Genomic DNA, 22455 nt, shown 5'->3' on the forward strand with positions numbered 1-22455 from the left:
TAAAAGTTCGAGGGCCATGCGGTTCTGTAGCACCACCTTAGAAAGGGACTGAATTTCCCACTGCCAACCCTGAATGGCATCCATGGTACTGTTCTCAATTACTTCCATGGTAGCAGTAATACTAATAACCTTTTCTAATTCTGAGACCCCAAGACCTGGGAGGACAGCCCAGACAAACTGATGAAAGCCGGTATGATGGGTGACCAGCGGGTTTGGAACTGACCTTTCCTGATGCCTCACAAACCCTAGATGGTTGTGAAAGGAGTGGATAAATACGTGCTTGACCCCAAAGGCCTCAGGGATCATGTGACCTATAGTGCAGGTGCCGGCCCAATTGATGGGGAGGGTCTTACTATGCTCCATACCCACAAAGCCAGAACAAGCCATTATGAATGAGGGTCGGAAACCAGAATGTGGAGTTTTGGCAAAAGGTAAGCCAATACTGGGTATAGGGAGAGTTCTTCTGGGCATACCAAGGGATACGATAAGTCTGGCTAAGACATAAAGCCCTCGGGGCTATCCGGTCTGCATACCTGAACCGATCCCCATGGTTACAAAGCCCTGATCCCTTAGGATAGATGCCATCAGAAGGCCAGATGATGATGAGACCATTGAGGGTGAGTTTGTATGACCACTGGCAATTACACTCTTGGTGTAGCAGACTTCAGTCTTGGAAGTGGCGGGGGGTGGGGTGGTCCTGAGAGATGTATAAGAGGTCATTATTTGTCCAATCCGAAAAGAATGTCATGGGACCTAACAGATTGTGGGAGCGAAACAGGGCTTCCCAGTAGTCATAATCAGTAAGATTAGCAAAGGAGCTCAATGGAAGATCACCCGCTTGAATGTCCTCATGGGTATAATTTATCTTACCACACAGCCATGCCACTGCTTTAATGGCTACAGAGATAGGTTGTTGCCTCCAGGTAGGTGCCCATTGGATAAGGATCACCTTGGCTTCTGCAGACCACTCACGGTCTGAAAGGAGAGCAAAAGAAATGCATTTCTGCGGAGGCGGGGCTAGCAGGGAAACAAATTCAGACGCAACACTGGGTCTGATTGCCCTGTGAAGCAACAACCTGCATTCTTTGAATCACAGAATTGTTAATCCATGCAGTACAACAATGATAATAAAAGAATCTGCATTTCAAACAGTATCAAGTTCTTGTTTAAGTTCCTTCTTGTAAGGGTGCCTGTTGACGTGGGTAGCATGTATCCACAAAGGTTCCCTTCCACCTTCACAGCTATGTGAATTGTCAGTAGGATGTGGTAAGGCCCCTCCCTCCCAGATTCTAGGCAATGCTTTCTTCGAAAAGTCTTCACAAAGACAAAGTCTCTGGTTGACAGGTATGGCAACCATCAGTGGTAACTTGCTTCTGAACTTCGACCTGGGAATGCAAACTTTTGAGTTAGTTAGGACTATGCGATAGTCCATCATTCCTTTGTCCATGGAGTGGACATTCATCTGATTAATAGTGAGGGATGAGGAAATGGGTAAGATGTCCCATTTCAATCTCATAAGGTGTCAAAGTGGTGGTACAATTAGAATGGGAGCACATGACCATGAGGGCCAGGGGTAGGGTTTCAGGCCATTTCAAATCTGTTTCCTCACACAATTTGGCCAGCTTATTCTTTAGTATCCTGTTTTGCCTTTGAACCACACCCATGGACTGGGGATGATAGGGCCAGGCAAGGTGGTATCTGCATCGTAGTGCTTTCAAAAATTTTTGTATCACTTTCCCCATAATTGGGGGCCATTGTCACTAGATAGTTTCTCAGGAATCCCGAACCTGGTAATTTTCATGTAACAATAACTTAGCTACAGTGACAGCGTCATTCCTTCTAGTTGGGTATGCTTCTACCCATTGCGAAAACATACAATAACAAGCATGTAGCTGAATCCCATACATTTGGGCATTCATATAAAGTCCATTTGTAATTGCAAAAAAGTGTCCATGGTTGTGGGCCTGTTGGTGCAGCCACTGGTGTTGTCTTTCCAGGGTTAAGGCATTGAGCAGCAACCTTTCCTGCGATGGTGGAAAATCCTGGTGTGAAGCATGACTGCTGCACTATCCTTAACATCCACCCCCCACTTTGCCTGGATGGGTAGTCTCGTAACATGCCGGCAAGCCAGGATAGGAGAGCTATAGTACACTACAGGTCGCTGGACCTCCCCAAGGGATTGGGTGAGTCTGGGAGAACCCATTTACTCGTGGGCATAAAGGTTAAAGGGTTTATCGTATTCTCATAGCACTAATGAAGGCACCGAGGTTATAGCAGCCACTGAATCAGAGTCCCAGAGGACAATCAAGAACTGAGGGGAGGGTGAGGTCCTGGAGGGGACGGCTGATTCCAGCATAATTGGGAATCCATGCCTATACCAGTATCTATATTTGATAGAATCTGTACAGTAGTAGGAAGCCACTCTGAACTTTTGACCCAACCTAATAAGCACTATAGCAGCAGTTGGTTCCAATTAACACCATACAGGTTTCGTTATGGATCCTGGATGATCTCAAGAAAGTTGGCAATTAGGATTAAGCCTTAGTATGCTAATTGCAGTAGCTTATTTTGATATTTAAAACAAAAAATATAACTCAATTTACTTGCTCTGACACACTTTGGTGTTAACTGTAATTTCAATAGCAACAGGACTGTGGCAAAATACGCAAATAAATCCCAAGATTCAATGAAATTAATTTTTGGCAATAGTGTAAAATGGGTGATCATGGCTCACCTCCAGTTATGCCTTTCTCCTGATTTTGAGATAGATGTAAAAGGAGCAGCGGATCCAGAATCACTCATTTTAGGCAAAAGGCAAAAGTCAAAATTGCTCCCAATCTTGCAATATTGAACATTAAAATAAAAAAAAGACTGTCCAAAATATTTGTCCTTACGTTATCACATTTTTATGGATCTCCTTGTGTTATTTCATTGAATTTATTTCATGCAAAACATGAATTTTAGTTTTGGTGTATTCCATTTAATTGATTTTATAATTTCAAAACTGATTTATTCATCTGATTATTTTTGTATTTATGTTTGTTTAAGATTAGATTACAGTTATGATTCCCATTGGCTCTGAATAACCAATTTACTGAGTAACCCCATCCCCACATAACCAAAATGAATAAATTACTGGATAAGATTGTTTGCCTGATCCTGTTGTTATTGCCTAGTCTGGCTGTTTTAGTTTTGGACATTGGGTAAAAAGAAAGAGCTTATATTGTATCTTTTATGAGTTCAGGATGCCTCAAACTACTTTTTAGTTAATGAAATGCTTTCCAGTTGTGAAGTAGGAACTCTTTTTTTAGCATGTTTTATATTGGTAAAAAGCATAAATTTCAGATTCCTCCTGAAAGTTTCACACCTTCCACGATCACCTGATTTGATTACAACAATGTCAAATTGTAGCAGTAAATGAGTTTAACATTAATATAAATCAGTGTTAAGAAGAGATAGTTTACAGTTATCACAGAAGGAGGTTTTCTGGCTCTAAATATTTACAGTAAGGTTGGGATTGGATTTAAACCTCCTTATCACAAGTTCCATACTGCTGCCAGAGGAGATGGTGGAAACAGGCACTTCTGCAACACTTAAGAGGCATCTGGATTGGTACATGACTAGGAAGAGAATAGAGGGATACAGACTGAAGAAGGGCAGACTTTTTTTTAGTTAGGGCTTCATGATTGGCACAGATTTGGAAGGCTGAAGGGCCTGGTCCTGTGCTGTAATTTTCTGCTTTGTTCTTTATTACTAGATGAGTGTGCATGCAGTGAGTATACCGACTCTCTTTGGTTTTTTTTCTTGCTGCTGTTGTATGCTTTTGGTAACTCAAATGAGGGTATCTGCCTGCATGCCAGAGCCGCTGGCAAGCTGTTCAACTTGGCCAGACTGTGCACCAAGATCAAAATGCGTTGTGTTCTAGTCAGTGAGCTGCTGATGACACCACACTGGCATCCTATATTGAAATTCACTTAAACAGCTTTTTGGTCAATTCTCCGGTCTTTCAAGGAGTTTGAACTGACAATCAGTGCCAGAAAAGAGGAAAAAGAAAAATAAGGATCAAGAAAATTTGCATTTATATAGCATCTAAATTTAAATTTTGACAATTTTACAAGCCTAGGATTACTTGGAAGTGCCGTCATAATTGTTATGTCGGTAGCTAGGATTGCATATTGCAAGCTTAAGAGTGACCACGTGGATTGGTTGAGGTAAGAATTTTGGACAAAGGAGACTGCTGGTATTCCTTGCACTTTTTAGAATCGTATTATGTGATCTTTTATATATGTCTGATCTAACAGTTTGGCTCTTGGTTTAATATCTTATCTGAAAGCTGGTACTTCTGACCATGCAGTATTCTTTCAATTCCCAACTGAAGTATATGATTATATGCTCAAACACATGCCTCTACCACAAAAAGAACAAGTAGAGGTTTACAGCATGGAAACAGGTCCTTCGGCCTAACTTGTCTATGCTGCCCAATTTTTTTAAACCCCTAAGTTAACCCCAATTGCCCGCATTTGGCCCATATCCCTCTATACCCATTGTACCCAAGTAACTATCTAAATGCTTTTTAAAAGACAAAATTGTATCCGCCTCTACTACTACCTCTGGCAGCTTGTTCCAGACACTCACCACCCTTTGTGTGAAAAAGTTGCCCCTCTGGACACTTTTGTGTCTCTCCCCCCTCACCTTAAACCTATCCCCTCCAGTTTTAGACACCCCTTCGTTTGGGAAAAGATATTGACTATCTAGCTGATCTGTGCCCCTCATTATTTTATAGACCTGCAGAAAATCACCCTTCAGCCTCCTACGCTCCAGAGAAAAAAGTCCCAGTCTATCCAGTCTCTCCTTATAACTCAATCCATCAAGTCCTAGTAGCATCCTAGTAAATCTTTTCTGCATTCTTTCTAGTTTAATAATATCCTTTTTATAATAGGGTGACCAGAATTGTACACAGTATTCCAAGTGTGGCCTTACCAATGTCTTGTACAACTTCAACAAAATATTCTAATTCTTGTACTCAATGGTCTGACCAATGAAACCAAGCATGCCGAATGTCTTCTTCACCACTCTGTCCACCTGTGACTCTACTTTCAAGGAGCTATGAACCTGTATGCTTAGATCTCTGTTCTGTAACTCTCCCCAACACCCTACCATTAACTGAATAAGTCCTGCCCTGGTTCAATTTGCCAAATGCATCACCTCGCAATTGTCTAAATTAAACTCCATCTACCACTTGTCAGCCCACTGGTCCAATTGATCAAGATCCCATTGCAATTGGAGATAACTTTCTTCACTGTCCGCTATGCCACCAATCTTAATGTCATCTGAAAATTTACGAACCATGCCCCCTATATTCTCATTCAAATCATTAATATAAATGTCAAATAACAGTGAACCCAGCACTGATCCCTGGGGCACACCGCTGGTCACAGGCCTCCAGTCTGAAAAACAACTCTCTACAACCACCCTATGGCTTCTGTCAAGAAGCTAATTTTGTATCCATTTTTATACCTCACTCTGGATCTTGTGAGATTTAACCTTATGGAACAGTCTATCATGCGGTACCTTGTCAAAGGCCTTGCTAAAGTCCACGTAGACAACATCAACTGCACTGCCCTCATCTACCTTCTTGGTTACCCTTCAAAAAACTCAATCAAATTTGTGAGACATGATTTTCCACTCACAAAGCCATGCTGACTGTCCCTAATCTGTCCTTGCGTCTCTAAATGTCTGTAGATCGTCTCTCAAAATACCTTCCAATAATTTACCTACCACAGATGTGAGTCTCACTGGTCTGTAGTTTCCAGGCTTTTCCCTGCAGCTCCTTTTAAACAAAGGTACAACATTTGCCACTCTCCAATCTTCAGGCACCTTATCTGTGACTACTGATGGTTCAAATATCTCAGCTAGGGCAATTTCCTCCCTAGCCTCCCACAATGTCAGCAGGCACTTGTAAATGTTACCACTTATATTTCCACTTGAAGCCACACACCATCCTGACTTGGAAAAATATTGCCATTTGTACAAAGTCCTGGAAGTCCATTCCCAGCAGCACTGAATTGCAGTGCTTCAGGGGCAGCTCACTATCACCTTGTCAAGCGTAATTAGGAATAAGCAATTAAGGTATTGCCAATGACTGGATCTAATTCATTAATATAAACAAAATAGAAAGTTCACAATGGGGTTTTAGCTCACAATCTTCTAATTCAGAGATAATAGTTTAATGAACTAAACTAAGCTTATGGAGCAAAGAGGAGACAAGCATGCTGGGGAAACCAAAAGTGGTGAATCCTGTTATTTAAAGTTATTTATTTATTAGTCACAAATGAGGCTTACATTAACACTGCAATGAAGTTACTGTGAAATTCCCCTAGTATACTGACTGTCTTTGGTTTATATTTCTTGTTGCTGTTGCATGCTTTCGGTAACTCAAATGAGGGTATCTGCCCACATGCCAGAGCTGCTGGCAAGCTGTTCAACTTTGCAAGACTGAGCACCAAGACCAAAATGTGTTGTATTCTAGTCAGTTGAGTTGCTGTTTGCTGATGATGCCACACTGGCATCCTAGATTGAAATTCACTTGAAACAGCTTGTGGATCAATTCTCAAATGTCCTTGTATCAATTTATTGTAAATTAGAGCAAGAAAATACTGTATGGATTTTCTATGATCCCATGCTGCAAGCAAGATATTGAAGCAGAATTTTTTTCTAAAATCAACAGATACATTTCAAAAATGATTATAGAATAGGAGGCTATATTCAAGTGCAGTTTAAATTACTAAAGACACCAACCTAGCAGAAAATATATGGACTGTCTCCTTTTTTGTCTCTGCGCTTGCAATGATACTTGCCAGCATAAAAGTAAACATATTTCAGTAAATCAGTGAAAATGAGCATATTTAGAATTGTACTAAGTCCAATAAACTTGCGGGGAAAATGCCAGTAGTTTGGGGCAGTATAGCTACATGGCTAAAGTGTTAGCTTGATTTGTGTTAGCAGCCATATTCCTAATGCAGGGAACTGTTTGAACAAATTGTGTTTACGTTTTCAATACTCTTAGACTGTTTTTCATAGAATCCCTGCAGTGCAGGAGGAAGCCATTTGGCCCATTGAGCCTGCATTGATAATGATTCCACCCAGGCCCTATCCCATAACCCCAAATATTTACCCTGCTAATCCCCCTGACATTAATGGACAATTTATCATGGCCAATGCACCTAACTTGCACATCTTTAGACTGTGGGAGGAAACTGGAGCACCTGGAAGAAACTCACGCAGATGTGACGAAAACGTACAAACCCCATCCAGGTAGTGATCCAAGCTGGGAATTGAACTTGGGTTCCTCACCCTGTAAGGCAGCAGTGCTAACCACTGTGCCACCCCTTATGATGTTTTTATCCACTAATAATAGTGTCGAGATATATCATATTAAAAATATCAAGTGTATTACACATGTAGCATTGTAACTTGCAATGCAAAGCTTTTAATAAAAATGTTTGATTATTGCCATATGTATTAACATACAGTGAAAAGTATTGTTTCCTACTCGCTATACAGACAAAGTATACTGTTCATAGAGAAGTAAATGAGAGAGTGCACAATGTCATGTTACAGTCATAGCTAGAGTGTGGAAAAAGATCAACTTAATGCAAAGTAAGGCCGTTCAAAAGTTTGACAGCAGCAGGGAAGAAGCTGTTCTTGAGTCAGTTGGTACATGACCTCAGACTTTGTATTTTTTTCCCTGATGGAAGAAGATGGAAGAGAGACTGTCTGGGGTCCCTAGGGTCCTTAATTGTGCTGGCTGCTTTGCCAAGGCAGTGGGAAGTGTAGACAGAGTCAATGGATGGTTTGCGTGATGGATTGAGCTACATTCATGACCTTTTTAGCTTCTTGCGGTCTTGGGCAGAGCAGGGTAAGCTGTGATATAATCAGAAAGAATGCTTTCTATGGTGCATCTGTAAAAGTTGGTGAGAGTCATAGCTGACATGCCAAATTTCCTTAGTGTTCTGAGAAAATAGAGGCGTTGATGAGCTTTCTTAACTATAGTGTTGGCATGGGGGGACAAGGACAGGTTGTTGGTGATCTGGACACCTAAAAGCTTGAAGCTGTCAACCCTTTCTACTTCGTCCCTGTAGGTGTAGATAGGAGCATGTTCTCCTTTATACTTCCTGAAGTCGATGACAATCTTCCTTTATTTTCTTGATATTGAGGGAGAGACTATTGTTGCTACACCAGTTCACCAGATTCTCTATCTCATTCCTGTATTCTGTCTCATCATTGTTTGAGATCCGACCCACTATGGTGGTGTCGTCATCAAACTTGAAAATCGAATTGGAGGGGAATTTGGACACATAGTCATAGGTGTATAAGAAGTATAGTAGGGGGCTAAAAACACAGCCTTGTGAGACACTGGTGTTGAGGATGATCGTAGAGGAGGTGTTGTTGCCTATCCATATTGATTGTGGTTGGCGAGTTAGGAAGTTCAGGATCCAATTGCAAAGGGGGGTGCCATGCTCCAGGCCATGGAGTCTGGCGATGAGTCTGATGGGAATAATGGTGTTGAAGGCTGAGCTGTAGTCAATAACTAGAAGATGTCCTTGTTATCTAGATGTTCCAGGGTTGTAAAAGTTCAAATATAATTACTATACTTAGGCTGCTATTTTCCTATTGTCAAAAAATGGGATTCGTGCAGGCAGGATCTCTGAACCCAATCTTCTTGGGCCCTTTCTATTCATGTGATCAGGTTGATGCCCAGAAAGGGAAGGACCTGATTTGAATACGTTTGAATCAGTTTCAATCTCATTAACGAGATTGAAGTCAGATGTTCCAGCCTCATTGAGTCTTTCTGTCCACTAGTGGGATGTTAAGCGGGTGCCAATTACTACTGGTCTTTAAAATGTGGGTCAAGTGCCATGGTCTCTGAGAGGAAGCAAGGAGATGAATACTGCTTGCCAGTGCCAGTGCCAGGGTCACAAGGGCAAACTAACCACTGGCCAGTTGTCAAAGGGAGTCTTTTAAGGGAGCAGGGGGTTGGAGGGCTCCAGCTGGACTGGAACAGACCATTTTGATTGCTTCCCCTGGTTGATGTTGCCTCAGTCTGCTGTCTTTTATGTTTAAAACCCATTAATAGCTTACAGCAAATCTGCAGGCTGTATCTTAAAATCATAGGACATTGCTATTCTGCAATTTGTTTCTTGGAAAAGCATTTCATACCTCATGATGTTTGAGGAAGCTCTGTGGTAAAAGAGGATCTTTGCTCTTATAGATCCTCTTGAAATTGTTTGTTGGTGCAACATTTTATACCCCATTAGCTTTCAAGAGTTTCTGTGTTGCATTGAAGTGTTCTGGCATCATAGATCTTGAAGCTGTTTGTATGCAGCACTGCATGCCCTATTAACTTTCAAAAAGTTGCACAATTGTATTGAAATGCATTGGTCTCTTGGATCTCGACACTGTTTAGACACACCCAATTAACTTTCAGCAGGCTCTGGTGTTCCACACTTGGGATCTGGCTTCATTCAGGTTTTCTGAATGAGGTTTCTTTCATGTGCAATGATCTCAGCTTTCAGGTTTGTTTAAATGGGGTTTTTCTCAATCTGGCAGCTAGCTTCATTCAGAGATTAGAGCGAAAGGGTTCTTGTTCAAAGATCTTTCCAAAGCCAATGTTGCATTATCAGGCTGTGCACCACAGAATCAAGATGAACCTCATAGGTATTAGCTGCCAATGGCCTGGCCCACTGGTGGAACAGGGGTCATGATTCTGGGGGAAGGGAGTAATAAGATGGGAGTTTGCCAGTCTGAGGGCTGGCTGCATGTAACCCAGAGAGAGAAAAAAAGGCAGGACAGTAATGTTCAAGCCCATGGAGAAGGGATAGGGTGGAGGTTAAGTCATAGGGCATGCAGTGACTGTCCAGGTATCTTGAATGTAATGGCATGACAGCAATTAGATCATGAGTATCGACGGTTATCTTTCTCTGCCTCAGTATTTGTGTTCTCCAACATTGCAACGAGATATGCTCATCCAACCAATTGGCCATCATCATTTAACTTGCATCAATATCAATTGCCCACATTTTCCAAGTTAACTTGATGGGTTAAATCTTTAAGTGTCATGGTTGGGTGTAGGCATCGAGAGGAATAGGCTAGTGCCTTGCAACAGCGACCACCCAACTGTCCTGGGGTTCCAAGAGCCCTCCAGATTCACATAGGGGTTCATGTGACACAACACATGGTCCCCACTGCTAATGTGATGGGAACAACCTGATAGGAGGCTGTAGGTGACTATGAAGGGCATAGACAGTGACTGTGGCTGATGAAGAAATGATGTGTGTGGGCAGCAGATAATTGAGGTAATGCTGGCTGCTGGAGATGGGGTACACTTGTCAGCCTCCAGGATCACGAGGACAAGGAGTGTTGAGAGGGATTGAGGGTTGTGGGATGGATGCCCTAACTGACTATCTCGTGTTGTCCTTCTTCCATTCCTCCCAAATTACCAAATTGTATTGGTGTGGAGCCAGTGGAATTGGTAATTATTTTGATCACTGCTGTGGAGGTAGACAACGCAGACTCCGACAAGCCCACCCCAGGGTTGAGCCTATACCACAATAACAGCAAGCCAGCTGCCCATCAGTCTGAGGAAGTGGGGAGAGGTGGGGGTGGGTGTTGAAGATACTGGAGAAGGAGACCTCAGATTTACAGAATGCACATGTGCTTCAATGAGCTGTTGGACACCCTAAAGACAATGTGGCACCTCTGCCATGTCCTTGTGGAAGAGAAGGGCACCTGCTCCTGATGGCCGTGAAGCCTACAGCAAAGGGTTGCCTGGACTCAAAATGTGAGCTCTTTTCTCTCCTTACAGAGGCCGAAGGGCCTGTTTCCTATGCTGTACTGTTCCTTGTATTATTCAATTCATCTGCTGAGATTTTCCAGCATTTTCTCTTTTGGTTTCAGATTCCAACATCCGCAGTAATTTGCTTTTGACCTTGACCAGGCCCATCAAAATGCCTGGGCTGCAGGATTTGGCACCATCACCTGGATACCTCATGTCCAGGCGGCCATTGACAGAATACATGTCATGCTGAGAGCATCATGGCATCAGGGAGTACCCTTCAGCTGTAAGAGGTTCCACTCCTTGAATGTCCATCTTGTTTGTGACCACCAGCTTAACATCATGAACGTGTCCAGGAAGTGTGCATGACAGCTCCAAACTGGGGCACTGGCAGATTGCCGTGATCTTCGAGGACCACCCAGGCTGCCGGGATTGCTCATGGGAGACAAGGGCTACCTGCTGAGTAGACTGGTGCGGAGGCCTGATTGATGCAGAATTGTATTATAATGAGGCTGTCCATGCCACCCAGACAGGAACAATGGTACAGAGGGCTGCTGAAGAGTTGTTTCAATTGTCTTGACTGCTCTTAGTAAAAACCCCAGGGCATGTCCTGCAGTTTTCTGCTGTGCCCTCCAGCACCTGCTGCAGCAGTGGGATGAGATACAGGAGGAAGAACATGCTGCTTTCTCTGAGGTAGAGGAGGACAAAAAGGTATTGGAGGAAGAGACTGAGGAAGACCCTGAATGAGGAGGACAGGCAGTGGCCAGGACAATAAAATAACATAAAAACTAGGAGCAGGAGTAAGCCATCTGGCCCTTCGAGCCTGCTCCGCCATTCAATAAGAGCATGGCTGATCTTTTTGTGGACTTAGCTCCACTTACCTGCCTGCTCACCATAACCCTTAATTCCTTTACTGTTCAAAAATATATCCTTGCCTTAAAAACATTCAATGAGATAGCCTCAACTGCTTCACTGGGCAGGGAATTCCACAGATTCACAACCCTTTGTGTGAAGAAGTTCCTCCTCAACTCAGTTCTAAATCTGCTTCCCCTTATTTTGAGGCTATACCCCCTAGTTCTAGTTTCACCCGCCTGTGGAAACAACTCCACTGCTATTTTACCTATTTCCTTCATAACATATGTTTCTATATGATCTCCCCTTATTCTTCTGAATTCCAATGAGTTTAGCACCAGTCTACTCAGTTTCTCTTCATAAGCCAACCCTCTCAACTCCAGAATCACTCTGCACCCCTTCCAGTGCCAGTATATCCTTTCTCAAGTAAGGAGACCAAAACTGTACATGGTACTCCAGGTGTGGCCTCACCAGCACCTTATACACCTGCAACATAATTTCGCTGTTTTTAAATTCCATCCCTCTAGCAATGAAGGACAAGATTCCATTTGCCTTATTTATTACCTGCTGTACCTGCAAACCAACTCCTTGAGATTCCTGTGCAAGGATACCCAGGTCACTTTGCACAGCAGCATGTTGCAATTTTTTACCATTTTAAATAATAATCCATTTTGCTGTTATTCCTTCCAAAATGGATGACCTCACATTTACCAACATTGTACTCCATCTGCTAGACCCTTGCTCACTCAGACTATCTATATCCTTCTGCAGACTTTCAGCATCCTCTGCACACTTTGCTGTTCCACCCATCTTAGTGTCATCTGCGAATTTTGACACACTACACTTGGTCCCCAACTCCAAATCATCTATGTAAATCGTAAACAATTGCGGTCCCAACACTGATCCCTGAGGCACACTGCTAGTCACTGATCACCAACTAGTAAAACACTCATTTACCCCCACTATTTGCTTTCTGTTAGTTAACCAATCCTCTATCCATGCTAATACATTACCCATAACACTGTGCACCTTTATTTTATGTAGCAGTCTTTGGTGCGGCACCTTGTCAAATGCCTTCTGGAAATCCAGGTACACCACATCCACAGGGTCCCCATTCTCCACTACACAAGTAATGTTCTCAAAGGATTCCACCAAATTAGTCAAACGTGACCTGCCCTTTATGAACCCATGCTGCATCTTTCCAATGGGACAGTTTATATCCAGATGTCTTCCTTGATGATAGATTCAAGCATTTTTCCTACTACAAAAGTTAAGCTAATCAGTCTATAGTTACCTGCCTTTTGTCTACCTCCTTTTTTAAACATTTGCTGTTTTCCAATCTGCTGGAACCACCCCTGAGTCTAGCGAATTTTGGTAAATTACCACTAGCGCATTTGCTATTTCCCCCGTCATCTCTTTTAGTATCCTGAGATGCATTCCATCAGGACCAGGAGACTTGTCTACCTTTATCCCCATTAACTTGCTCAACACTATCTCTTTCGTGATAATAGTTTCTAGGTACTCACCTGCCATAGCCTTCCTGTCATCAATTTTTGGCATGTTATTTGTGTCTTCCACTGTGAAGACAGACACAAAAAAGGATGCGCTGGACCAGGGAGGTTATCATAGCCTGTAGTTTCACAGATTAGGAGGCTTAGTGTCTATCGTCAGTTTCACAATACCCCCCACCCCACAAACTTTCAAAAACCCCCTGACAAAAATTCTTCCCACACCCCTCAGGTCTTATTGATGTCTTACAAGGATGGTGGACTTGGATTTGCAGCGAGTGATTTGTTTGTAGAGGTAGAAGGTGATGATGACTCACTGTGAGGAAAGCTGTGATACTCCTTGCATTCTGCTTGTGTTTGACTCCTATTTGTCTGCTGACTATACATTGACTCCCAGGCTGATGTCTGAGTGAGCGTCGGGGGACACATTTCTTTTTCTGCCTTGTAGTAGTGGGACAAAGTGGCAAGATTAAGGATTCGGTCAGTGATGAGGTAGTTGTTCTGGGATGTCTGACACTGAAGATTTCTTGTGGGTCTAACTGTTGAGATTGCTTGGAGGGCCTGCAGGAGTTTCTCAGTTTAAATGGGAAATGAACCCTCCCTTTGGTTAGGGGTCATAAATGGAGGCATTGCACCATTAAGGTGCAATATTATTTAAAATGGTAAATTGTGATAGTGCTATATTATCAATGCCCTTACTAATGGTGTTTAACTTCACCTGTGCCCACACTGTGCAACTACAACTTCTTAATCTTGCGTGGCCTACCAATACGTTTAGTTGTTTGCCCAGCATGCACGTCAGAAGTGAAGGCAGCCTGCTGCGTGGCCTGTGGTGCCCTTGGCGGGCATCATCTGGAGGACCTGGAGGGACCCAGCCGATTTTCAGTTGTCATAGGTGTTGCCATGTAATCCTATTCTGTCTGCTCCCTTGCAATGCACTGATATCAGGAAGGGGGGAATTCAGAAGGACCAAGACTGCAAGAGTTGCCTTAATGGAAGGCCCCGAGATGTGCTCCAGCACTCCCTCTAACCTCGGTGCTCAGAGGTCCCTGGGTGACTTCATCAGACAGAGGGGCAATTGGGATAGAGCTCCAGAAGCGTCAGCATCACCTGGTGCTGCCAGTTCTGGAGGCCCACCACTCTCTACTCCCTGGTGTTGAAGCCCTTAGTGATGGTGCTCTGTGTGTGGCCCAAGCGCTGGAGCACGTCAGCAATGGCCCTCTGTGTCTGAGCCATGCTCTCAAGGCCCTCAGCCATGGTCCTCTGTGACTGGACTATGATCTCAATCTTTAGTCTTGCTCCTCTGAGATTAATTCATGCCTTGAACTTCATCACTCATGACTTGGACATCCTGCCCAAGTTGGCAACTAATGTTAGGGGGAGACAGGTGGTCCCTCACCTTTGCAGCTCATAGGAGATCATACATTTTCTTGTGGCATTGGACAGCCATCCTTCTGGTCATGCTGTCCCTTACAGGTGGGATTGGTGACATCACTTGGGAGTCTCCTTCCTACAAGAGGGTAAATGCCTGCCTCTCCTCCACCACATCCAAAAACCTAGTAAAACCCACCTCTGAAAATCATGGAGCTGGTCTTCTCACAGCTATCCTCCTGGCTTGACTGGGAGTGAGTGCCGAGGGACCATTTAAATACAGCTCTCCTGTGATTCCAATGCTCAGCCGAGTCCCAGGCTGGGTGAATCCGACTCAGCATGTTTCACCTGGGGAGAAACATTTGCACTAAGTGGGAGAGGATTGGGATTGCATAAATTGCACTAATTTTTGCGCTCGAAATGACACCGTCATTTTTTTGGGAAAATTCTGCTCTTAGTTATTACTTACATCATATGAAGCTTTCTAATGGGCATCACTATGTTATGTACATATTTGATTCCGTATTATATTGACTGTTTCTTTAAAAACAACTCTAGTCACAGCAAAGTACTGCAGATGCTGGAATCTGAAGCAAAAACAGAGAATGCTGAAAAACCTCAGCAGGTCCGGCAGCATCTGTAGGGAGAGAGAACAATTAACGTTTTGAATTGGTATGACTATCATAGAAATCATAGAAACCCTACAGTGTAGAAAGAGGCCATTCAGCCCATTGATCTACACTGACCATAATCCCACCCAAGCCCCAGCCCCATATCCCTACATATTTTACACACTAATCTCTCTAACCTACACATCTCAGGACTCTAAGGGGCAATTTTTAGCATGGCCAACCAACTTAACCCGCACATCTTTGGACTGTGAGAGGAAACCGGCGCACCCGGAGGAAAGCCACACAGATATGAGGAGAATGTGCAAACTCCACACCGACAGTGACCCAAGTCGGGAATTGAACCCAGGTCCCAAGGGCTGTGAAACAGCTGTGCTACCGTACTGCCCATCGACTCTTGAGAGAGGGAGAAATTTGTTAGATTATATACTGTGTAAGAGTGGATGGAACAACTGGAACAGAATAGGCCAGTGATTAGTAGAGGTCTTTTGAGGTTTACAGCTTGGAAACAGGTCCTTCAGCCCAACTTGTCTATGCTGCTCCTTTTTTTCAAACCACTAAGCTAGTACCAATTGCTTGCATTTGGCCTATATCCCTCTATATCCATCTTAGCTATATAACTGTCTAAATGCTTTTTAAAAGACAAAATTGCCCCTACTACCTCTGGCAGCTAGTTCTCACCACCCTTTGTGAAAAAATTGTCCCTCTGGACTCTTTTGTCTCTCTTCCCTCTTACCTTAAATCTCTGCCGTCTCGTTTTACATTCCCCTACCTTGGGAAAAGATATTGTCTATCTAGTTGATCTAGCCCCTCATTATTTTGTGGACCTCTCAAATCACCCCTCAGCCTCCTATGCTGAGAAAAAAGTCTGAGTCTATCCAGCCTCTCTTTATAACTCAAACCGTCAAATCCCGGTAGCTTCCGAGTAAATCTTTTCTGCACTCTTTCTTTCTGGTTTAATAATATCATTTCTATAATACGATGACCAGAATTGCACACAGTATTCCAAGTGTGGCCTTACCAATGTCTTGTACAACTTCAACAAGATGTCCCAACTCCTGTATTCAATGTTCTGACCAATGAAACCAAGTATGCCAAATGCTGCTTTCACTGCTCTGTCCACCTGCGACTCCACCTTCAAGGAACTATAAACCTGTACCCGTAGACGTTTGTTCTATAATTCTCCCCAGTGCCCTACTATTAACTGAATAGGTCCTGCCCTGGTTCAATCTACCAAAATGCATCACCTCGCATTTATCTAAATTAAACCCCATCTGCCATTTGTCAGCCCACTGGCCCAATTGATCAAGTTCCTGCTGCAATCCTGGATAACCGTCTTCACTGCCCACTGTGCCACCAACCTTGGTGTCATCTGAAAGCTTACTAACCATGCCTCCTAAATTCTCATTCAAATCATAAATATAAATGACAAATAACTGTGGATCTAGCACCAATCCCTGAGGCAGATCACTGGTCACAGTTTGAAAAACAACCCTGTACAACCACCCTCTGGTTTCTATCATCCAGCCAATTTTGTGTCCATTTGGCTCCCTCACCCTGGATCCCGTGAGATTTAACCTTGTGCAACAATCTAACATGCGATACCTTGTCAAAGGCCTTGTTCATGTCAATGTAGACAACATTAACTGCATTGCCCTCATTGACTTTCTTGGTTACCCCTTCAAAAAGCTCAATCAAGTTTGTGAGACAAGATTTTCTAGTCTCAAAGCCATGCTGACTGCCCCAAATCAGTCTTTGCCTTTCTAAATGCCTGTAGATCCTGTCTCTCAGAATACCTTCTAACAACTTACCCACTACAGATGTGAGACTCACCAGCTAGTAGTTTCCAGGCTTTTCCTTGTAGCCCTTTTTAAACAAAGGCACAACATTTTTCCCCCTCCAATCTTCAGGCCACCTGTGGCCGTTGATGATTCAAATATCTCTGCTTAGGGTCCTGCAATTTCCTCCGCAGCCTCCCACAATGTCCTGGGATACACTTCATCAGATCCCGGGTATTTATCTACCTTAATCACGTTAAGACTTCCAGCACCACCTCTCCCCAAGTTCCCTAACAAGTTCCCTTTCTCAACAGTATTGATGAAAAATATTCATTTAGGATCTCATCCGTTCCTTGTGGATCTGCACATAAATGATCTTGTTGATCCTTAAAAGGCCCTAGTTACTCTTTTGTCCTTTATGTATTTGTATAATCTCTTTGGAGTCTCCTGTGCCTTATCTCCCCTTTTTGCCCTCCTGATTTATCTCTTAATCTATTTCTACATCCTCTATACTCTTCAAGGGATCCACTTGACCCCAGCTGTCTATGCATGTCATGTGCCTCCTTCTTCTTCTTGACCAGGGCCTCAATATCCTGAGTCATCCAGGGTTCTCTACTTCTACCAGCTTTGCCCTCCACTCTAAGAGGAATGTGCTTACCCTGAACCCTGGTTAACACAGTTTTGAAAGCCTCCCATTTACCAAACACCCCTTTGCCTTCCCACACACTCTCCCAATTAATTGTTGAAAGTTCCTGCCAGATACCACCAAAATTGGCCTTGCCCCAATTTAGAATTTTAACTTTTGAGTGTTCTCCACAGCTAACTTAAAACTAATGGAATTATGGTCACTGGTCCCAAAGTGATCCCTCACTAACACTTCTGTCTCCTGCCCTTCCTTATTTCCCAAAAGGAGGTCAAGTTTTGCCCATTCTCTAATCGGGCTATCCACATGCTGAATGAAAAATTCCTCCTGAATACACTCAACAAATGTCTCTCCATCCAAGCCTCTAATACTACCACTGTCCCAGCCAATGTTAGGAAAGTTAAAATCCCCTAATATTACCACCCTATTTTTCTTAGTGCTATCTACAATTTCCTTACATACTTGCTCCTGAATTTCCGGCCAACTATTTGGGGACCTACAGTATTACCCTATCAAAGTGATTTCTCCCTTTACTTCTCATATAGTTCGATCCATATAGGCTCAGTGAGCGAACCCTCGGATGTATCCCCTTTCAGAACTGCCGTAATGTTTTCCCTAATCAAAAGTGCAACTCTTCCCTCCTCTCTTGCCTCCTGTTCTATCTTTTCTATAGCATCTGGAAATTGAGCTGCCAATCCTGTCCCTCCCTTAGCCATGTTTCAGTGATAGCTATAATATCCCAGTCCAATACACCCGTCCATGCCCTGAGTTCATCTGCCTTGCCTGTCAGACCTCTTGCATTGAAATAAATGCAGTTTAATCTGGACTTCCCTTGGTCTCTGTCCTACTTTTGCCTGACCTGTCTAGCACCAGAATTATTGACACTGCCTTTACTATTTAATGTGCCTTTTTTAACTTCTGTGCTGTACTCAACCTTGTCTTCTGTCTCCTCCACTGCTTTGGGTCCCAACTGCCCTGCCAAACAAGTTTAAACCTCCCTGACTGGCTCTAGCAAATCTCCCCGCCAGGATATTAGTTCCCCTCCAGTTCAGGTGTAACCCATCCCTCTTGAACAGGTCACCTTTCCCCAGAAGAGATCCCAATGATCCACAAATCTCAATCCCTGCCCCCTACACCAGCTCTCATGCCACAGATTTATCTGCCTAATCTTCCTAGTCCTACTCTCGTTAGCACATGGCACTGGCAGTAGGCCAGAAATTACTACCTTCGGGGTCCTGCACTTCAGCCTTCTGCCTACTCTCTATAACTCACACTTCAGGACCTCATCCCTTTTCCTACCAATATATACAATGACCTCTGGCTGCTCGCCCTCCCCCTTAAGAATGTCTTACTCAGAGATGTCCTTGACTCTGGTGCCAGGGAGGCAACACACCATCCTGGAGTAGGACCTAGGAGAGATTATAACAAAGATTAGCAAAACGTAAGAAGAAGTGACAGATGGCTTTTGCTGGGGAGGGAGAAGGGCTTTTGCACTGGGTAATATTAAAAAAAGGTTAATATGGAAAAGAAAGGTCACAGTCTACAGTTATTGAACTCTATGTTGAGATTGAAAGCTGTAATGTGCCTATGTAGTAGGCCACAGAATGCCTCCTGTGCTATATCATTCATTCAAAAGGTATGAATTTAATATTTTAGGATGATATGCTATGTAATGATTTTCATGGTACTAAATTAAAGACATACCAACATGGTAAAAAACTGTCACTGGATCATTTGTTGTGATTGTCAAGATGCCACTGACCATTCATACAGGCCTCACCACACCGAGGCCATGGGGTCTACACTTGCCCTCATGACCCCCGGAATTTTCTGGACTTTCTTTTCCTCTTTGAAACAGCCTTTTGATTATCCCTTAACTAAATTTAACTTAGAATTCTCTTCCACCATCCTCCCTGTGTCCATATCTGCAGCTGATAGTGTGAATAATTACACAAATAAATCTACACTGCAAAATTTAGAGCCTTTGCACTTGGGCTTTTGAGAATGGATGAATGGAACTTGCCCTGGTTTTCAACCATTTAGAATTCATTTTGGACTAAAAACTAAAATCAGCCCTTAAAATGCAATTATAACGTAAAAGCAAAAGGATATTAAATTCTTAGTGAAAAACATGAATCTCTTTCAGATATTAACTAACCTGCTTTTGATTTTAGCCCCAATTGGATTTGTTTTTCTGTTCAAAATGACTTATAGCTTTATGTCATGTTCAATAGAAATGGAGTTTGAATGCATAATTACTGCAAAAGAAAAACTTACATTTAGTTAATTAATGTGGAATAGAGTTGTGATTTGTAGTGGAGAATGAATTATGTGCTAACACATTACATCAATCAATCCCCACCCAAAAAAATTAAAACTGCCTTTCTGAATGAACAATGGGTGTCAGAAAAACATTTTTGCTGATCTTTATCATTGAAAAAGTCTTCCATCCAGGAATATGGAAGCCTCAAATAAATCTTTTCTTCCAAAAAGGATCTATTTTGATACCTTTATTGACATAATTTTCTATTATATGAGTAGATGCCCTGAATTACAGTGTGGAACTAAACTGCACTTGCGTTCTTGCCGCAAAATGGTTATAATTATTGATGCACCCACAATTGTTTTATTGCCTTCTATATACCTAAGAATGTTAAAATTTTGCAGTTACTTCCATAAGATTACTATTTCATTGAATCAATCTTAATGTGTTAAGTCTCTGTAAAGACAGTCAAATTGTGAACACAGTATGGTCATCTTGTCACAGTTCCTACATTTCATATTTGTATGTGTCAATATATTGCAGCTGAGTGGCTTAAATGTCATACCCATAAATCAATAACTTCACTATTGCATAGATAGGAACGTAATCAAAATAGTAGCAAAAGCAATATAAACATCCAATCAGTAAATTTAACAACTACAAGAATGGAAGTATTAGTTCCAGCAAGAGAGCTTTTAACCATTTTCCCTTGATGTTCAATGGCATTTCCATCTTTGAATCCCCTTCCTCCCTTCCCTATCAATATCCTGGGGAATTACCAATGACCAGAAACCTATGAAAACAATCATATAGGAGCTATGGCCACAAGAGCAGTTCAGAGACTGGGAATTCTGCGGTGAGTAGCTCATCCTACAGCTTGTCTACTGTCTACAAGGCATAAGTCAGGAGTGTGATACAATATTGCTCACTTGCCTGAATAAGAGCAGCTTTAACAAGACTCTTGACACCAGCTAATTAAAGTAGCCCATTTGATCAGTACTCCATCTATCACCTTAAACTTCCATTCTCTCCATCACTGGTGCACAGTGATAGCAGTATCTACCATTTACAGGATACAGTGCAGCAACTTGCCAAGCATCCTTCGACAGCATCTTCCAAACCTGCAATCTTTGCCATCTGGAAGGATTAGGACAGCAACCAAATGGAAACACCATTTTTTGCATGTATCTCTCCAAGTCATACATCATCCTGATTGGAACTGGAAATAATGTGGCTTCTTCAAGGGACAATCCTTTGAGGACCACGTGATTCGGTCAGATCCTGGACAGAGGAGGATCTTCAGTTGGAAACAAGGAGGAGACGAGAGCAGATCTGTCCAGAATTTTATAGAACATAGAACAGTACAGCACAGTATAGGCCCTTCGGCCCTCGATGTTGTGCCGAGCTATGTCCAAACCTAAGATCATGCTATCCCACTCCCTATCATTCTGGTGTGCTCCATGTGCCTATCCAATAACTGCCTGAAAGTTCCTAAAGTGTCCGACTCCACTATCACAGCAGACAGTGCATTCCACACCCCAACCACTCTCTGAGTAAAGAGTCCACCTTGGACATCCCTCCTGTATGTCCCACCATGAACCTTATAGTTATGCTCCCAAGTAACAGCTACATCTACACGAGGAAATAGTCCACTCTATCTATCCCTCTCATCATCTTACAAATCTCTATTAAGTCACCTCTCATCCCCCTCCGCTCTAAAGAGAAAAGCCCGAGCTTCCTCAACCTCTCCTCATAAGACCTACCCTCCAATCCAGGCAGCATCCTGGTAAATCTCCTCTGCACTCTCTCCAATGCTTCCATATCCTCCTTATAGTGAGGTGACCAGAACTGCACACAATATTCCAAATGTGGTCTCACCAAGGTCCTGTACAGTTGCAGCATAACCCCACGACTCTTAAACTCAAAGCCCCTGTTAATAAACGCTAACACATTATAAGCTTTCTTCACGGCTCTATCCACTTGAGTGCAACCTTCAGGGATCTGTGGATATGAACCCCAAGATCTCTCTGTTCCTCCACATTCCTCAGAACCCTGCTGTTGACTAATCCGCATTCAAGTTTGTCCTACCAAAATGAATCACCTCACACTTATCAGGGTTAAATTCCATTTGCCACTTTTCGGCCCAGCTCTGCATCCTATCAATGTCTCTTTGCAGTCTACAAGATACCTTCATCTCATCCACTACTTCACCAATCTTGGTATCACCAGCAAATTTACTAACCCACCCTTCAGCCCCCTCTTCCAAGTTATTGATAAAAATCAAAAATTACAGAGGACCCAGCACTGATCCCTGTGGTACACCGACGCTAATTGGTCTCCAGTCTGAAAATTTTCCCTTCACCACCATCCTCTGTCTTCAATGAGATACAGTAAGAAGTCTCACAACACCAAGTTAAAGTCCAACAGGTTTATTTGGTAGCAAACGCCACTAGCTTTCTCTTCCTGTTGGCAAACACTTCAGTGGTCATGGGCATTCGGCCTCTGATCTTCGGGTAAGCGTTCTTCAAGGTGGCCTTCACGACACATGACAGAGCAGAGTCACTGAGCAGAGACTGA

General features: G+C 42.9%; 1 long non-coding RNA gene across 1 annotated transcript; it reads right to left on the reverse strand.

Moving 5' to 3' along the window:
• Positions 1-1299: 1299 nt before the first annotated feature.
• On the reverse strand, positions 1300-15144 carry LOC145355538 (uncharacterized). The gene is made up of 3 exons (XR_013889003.1): positions 15035-15144; positions 14765-14913; positions 1300-1385 (listed from the first exon to the last, which is right to left on the reverse strand). It is a non-coding gene; the product is annotated as an uncharacterized LOC145355538 (long non-coding RNA).
• Positions 15145-22455: the final 7311 nt, after the last annotated feature.

Source organism: Carcharhinus amblyrhynchos, chromosome 19 (genome assembly GCF_965287045.1).
Source record: "Carcharhinus amblyrhynchos chromosome 19, sCarAmb.v2.hapA, whole genome shotgun sequence".
NCBI classification, from domain to species: domain Eukaryota; kingdom Metazoa; phylum Chordata; class Chondrichthyes; order Carcharhiniformes; family Carcharhinidae; genus Carcharhinus; species Carcharhinus amblyrhynchos.